The sequence below is a fragment of the Olea europaea genome, chromosome 6 (assembly GCF_002742605.1).
Source record: "Olea europaea var. sylvestris chromosome 6, O_europaea_v1, whole genome shotgun sequence".
Classification (NCBI taxonomy): Eukaryota; Viridiplantae; Streptophyta; class Magnoliopsida; order Lamiales; family Oleaceae; genus Olea; species Olea europaea.
Window position 1 is genome coordinate 14,753,669 of NC_036242.1, and position 5,432 is coordinate 14,759,100.

Below are 5,432 nucleotides of genomic sequence, written 5' to 3' on the forward strand. Positions count from 1 at the left end.
TATTTCAAATGAGAAGAATAATCAAGCCATCACGATGGAAGAGATGATACGACGATTTGAGAGGTTATTTGGAGATATGGGAGGTAGAATGGATAGGCAAAAGGCATGGATGGAGAGGAAAGATACATTACTTGCTAATTTACATAGGGAACGACCTAGATGAGTTTCTAATGCCAGAAGGCATTGTAGGCAGGAGCCTAGAGTGAAAATGAGATGGAAAGTGGGATTGATGATGATGCATTAGTGGATGATGAAATAAGAAGGATGAATAATAGAGGAGATAGGCATGATAGAAGGGCTAAAGATTATGTTGGGTATGAAATTGATAGGAATATGGGCAGTATTAAGATGACAATTCCTTCATTTAAGAATAGGACTGATCCAGAGGCATTTTGGAATGAGAGAATAAGATAGCTTATATTTGATTGCCATAACTACTCGAAGGAGAAAAAAAAAGGTAAAATTTGTTGTCGTCGAGTTTACTGATCATGCTATCATTTGGTGAGATCAAATATAAACCTCTAGGTAAAATTCGTCCTAATAATTACCATTGGGATCTTTATCAAAAATTACAAAGCCTTTATTAGGGATGTGGAGAATTATCACAAGGAGATGCAGGTTGTCATGATTAGAGTGAATATTGAGGAGGATCAAGAGGTCACCATGGCTCGATTTTTGAATGGTTTGAATAGGAAGGTAGCTAAGTTGGTAGAACTACAACATTAGGTGGAGTAACTACGTATAGCTATGGAGATAGAGCGACAGTTGAAGAAGAAGGGAGCAGCTAGATACCCATTGGGTTCTTCGAGTTCTAACTCCATGTGGAAATCGAAGTAGGATAATAATAAAGGTGATGGGGCTGTTTCAAAGGGTAAAACTGAGCTACCAATGGGGGGAGGGAAAATTGCTAACAAATCTACACCCAAGGCGGATTCTCAACCCTTTCACACAAGATACCATGTCACCAAAAGGATATGTAGTATGATTATTGATGGGGACAATTGTACCAATTTAGCTAGCACTATACTTGTTGAAAAATTGGGATTAATCATGCTAAAACATCCTAGGCCTTACAAATTACAGTGGTTGAATGAATGTGAAGAAGTTAAGGTGAATAGGCTAGTGTCGGTGAATTTCTCAATTGGGAGATATCACGATAAGGTGATATGTAATGTAGTTTCTACGCATGTCGGCACATTTTTTTGGGGAAACCATGACAATATAGTAGGAAGGTGATATATGATGGGTACAAAAAATAGGTACAACTTCACTAAGGATATGAAATCTATTACTCTTGCGACATTAATATATTATAAGTCTACGAAGATTAAATCAAATTGAAAAGTGAGGAAGAAAAAAGATTGAGAGAAAAGGTGGACGAGATTGATTTTTCACAACAAAAAAATAAGAGGAAAAAAAGTGAGGTGGCTAATTGTAAGGAAAAAAGAGTAGAACCACAAAAGAGTAAAGAAAATGAATCTTATGAGAGGAGAAAAGTCGAAAGTGAGTTTCTTTGTAAAAGGAAGTGAATTGAAGATGACAATAGTTGAGAACCGACCTATGATCATATTTGTTTATAAGGAATCACTCATCAATTTTGAGGAATCTAAAACACCCCTCTCTTGTTTGGCTACTTCTTTGTTGTAAGAATTCGAATACTTGTTTTCGAAAGACATGCCTAGTGAGTTACCACATATTCGAGGTATTGAGCATCAAATTGATTTCGTACCTGGAGTTGTTATTCCAAACAGATTAGCTTATTGGATTAATCTCGAGGAGACCAATGAAACTACAAAGGCAAGTAAAAGAATTGAAAGTAAAGGGTACTCGAGGGAAAGCATGAGTCCATGTGCGTGCTCGTGCTGCTCGTGTCGAAGAAAGAGGAAACTTGGAGGATGAATGTAGACTATCGGGCGATCAAAATATCATCATCTTATACCCAAATTAGATGATATGTTAGATAAATTATATGGATCGTGCATGTTTAGTAAAACAGATCTTAAAAGTAGATATCATCAAATTAGGATGAGAGGAGTGGATGTGTGGAAAACTGCTTTCAAAATTAAGAATGGTTTATATGAGTGGTTAGTCATACTATTTGGACTTACTAATGTACCTACCACTTTTGTAAGATTAATGAATCATGTCTTGCGTGCATTTATACATAAATTCATAGTAGTTTATTTCAATGACATCTTGGTATATTGTAAGGATTTGAATGAGTATATAGGACATATAAGATGTGTACATGTGGTCCTAAAACAAGAACAACTTTACCCTAACTTTAAAAAATGTACATTTTGCATGGAAAAAGATAGTTTTCTTGGTTATGTTATTAGTAAAAAGGGGAATTAAAGTGGATGAGGAGAAAATCAAAGCTATCAAGGAATGGTTGACACCTAAAAGCATAATTGAGGTAAGAAGCTTTCATGATTTTGCTAGCTTTTATAGACATTTTGTTAAAAACTTTAGCATAATTGTCACACCACTCACGGAGATTGCAAAGAAAAAGTATAGGATTTCATTGGGACGTTGAATGAGAACATGCTTTTAATACTATTAAGAATAGATTGTGTACTGCACCGATTTTACCACTACCTAACTTTAACAATACTTTTGAGACTGAATGTGATGCCTCAAGAATATGTATTGGAGCCGTCTTGATGCAAGAACAAAAGTCCATAGCTTACTTTAGGAAAAGCTAAATGGAGTAGCTCACAACTATCCTACATATAACAATAAGTTGTATACACTTGTTCGAGCATTAGAGACATAGCAACACTATGTACGGCTTCATGATTTATATCGATTATGAATCGTTGAAGCATTTGAAGGGTCAAGGTAAACTAAATAAGAGATGTGCAAGGTGGATGCAGTTCATCGAGACATTTTCTTATGTTATTTGGTACAAGCACGGTAAGGAAATTGTGATAACGAATGTATTGTAAAGGATATAAGTATTACTAACTTCTTTAAGTGTCAAATTGCTAGGATTTGAATATGTTAAGGACATGTATATTAATACGGTATTTTCTAATATATACGAATCATGTAACAAATGTGCTATAGATAGATTCTTTAAACATGATGGATATTTATTTTGAGAGAATAATTTGTGTATTTAGATGTTCAATGAGAAAATTGTTAGTACGTAAAGCACATAGTGGAAGTTTAACGGGTTACTTTGAGGTTAAGATAACCTTGGATATGTTAAATGAACACTTTTATTGACCTAAATTGAGGGTTGACATTGATCGGGTTGGATACATCACTTGTAAAAGGCTAAGTTTAAAGTTTTACCTCAAGGTTTATATACGCCATTATCCATTCCTAGTGAATCTTGGGTAGATATGTAAATGGACTTTATGTTGGGTTTACCTAGGACTAAAAAAGGAAGAGATTCCATTCTTGTGGCGGTAGATAGGTTAAGTAAGATGGCACATTTCATTTGATGTTATAAAATTGATGATGCCACTAATATTTTGATTTATTCTTAAAGAAATAGTTCATTTACATGGAGGTACCTAGGAGTATTGTATCGGATTGAGATGTTAAGTTTCTTAGCCATTTTTGGAAGATTTTGTGGAGTAAATTAGGGACTAAGCTATTATTCTTTACCATTTGTCATCCACAAACCGATAGGCAAATTGAGGTTGTTAGTAGGACAATGATACAACTATTACATACTATAGTTAATAAGAACTTGAAGAGTTGGGAAGATTGCTTGCCATTAATAGAATTTGCATATAATAGAGCTATGCATTCCACTACTTATACTTCATTTGAAATTGTTCATGATTTTAATTCACTAACATCTTTGGATTTAATTCCCTTAACTGTTGATGAGAGAGGTGGCTCGGAAGGAAAGAAGAAGGCCGAGTTGGTAAGATTCCTCCATGAGAAGGTACGGTGCTAGATTGAGAAGAAAAATGAGCATTATGCTTCTCAAGCAAATAAAGGGCGGAGGAGCATTAAATTTAAACAAGGAGATTGGATTTGGATGCATATGAGAAAGAAACGCTTTACGACTTTTAAAGGAAGTCAAAGTTGTAACCAAGAGGAGGTGGACCATTTTCAAGTGTTTGAAAAGGTTAATGACAATACTTGTAAATCGGATCTTTGAGATGAGCATAATATTTCTGCCACTTTCAATATTTCTGATATTTCCCTGTTTGATGTTGGTAGAGATTGTAACACCCCCAAATTTTCATAAATTTTGAAGCATTACTAAATATTTACTTTTCTTTGTATTAAATATGGAACGATAAAAATGAATTCCTTTAAAAATAAACTACTAAAATATCTATAAATTTAAACTAAATATAGAAAATTGTATCTTTAAAAAAATAAATATGTTCAGCTAATCAATTAAATAACATGACTTTGAAGTTTGAACTTTAAACCAACTAATAAATTCAAAGACAGAAAAAACGTAATATTTTTTTTTTACTTTTTCTTCGATCTACTTGGCAGTTCGCATCATCATCCTGACACAGATTCAATCGACCCAAACTAACCTGTAAAATTATTGTAACAGTGAGAATTAAAAAATACCCAGTATTATACATGCAGTTTCCATACACTGTTGTATATAACAAATAAATAATCACTTCATAGCATTCTTCTCTTATGAAGTATATCGATGACCAAGTGACACATACATATTAGGTCATCTTAAATTCCCATAGGAATTCATCTCTCTTTATGAAGAATCTGAAGATCCACTGACAATTTATGTGTATTTAATTGAATACATAAAAGTATAAGAAAATGAGCCACTTGCACATAAGTATCTTACATTGTCATTGAAATGTTGGAAAGAATTAAATCTTGCACATAAAAATTCTTTGCTATTTTTCTATACTTTATTCTCTCCATTCTCTCTACCATGACTCTCTTTATTTATTTATTTTTTGTTGGTTAAATAATGGAAATTCTTGCAGTATTAATAGTTGAAATTCTCAATTGACTTTGTATGCAACTATAGTGGAAAAACTGTGTAATACAGGGATTTGGATAATAATTGATTTCAAATAATAAAGTTATTAGTAAACTATACTATTGGTTTCCTAATACAATCATCCCATTGAAAATAAGACATGTGGCCAACTTGGACTTGGTTTCAAAAAGAAATTTGAATTGTACTATAATATTGATTTCATATAAATCACGTGTGGTAGAAATTAAAAGAGGAATTTTTTTTTATTTAATTAAAATTGCAAGCTCCCACCAACTCTATTAACCTACTATTCTTTAACTTAGTATATTCTAATCCAAAATAACGTTTATCATATTGAAGACTTCTAATTAATTACAAGTTATAAAAAGAGTCCAATATTGATACACATATTTTTTCCTCTATCAAAATCTAATTATTTGGCCAAAATAAAATTTAAAATTAAACAATTTCACTTTAATCCCTCAACTTTCAA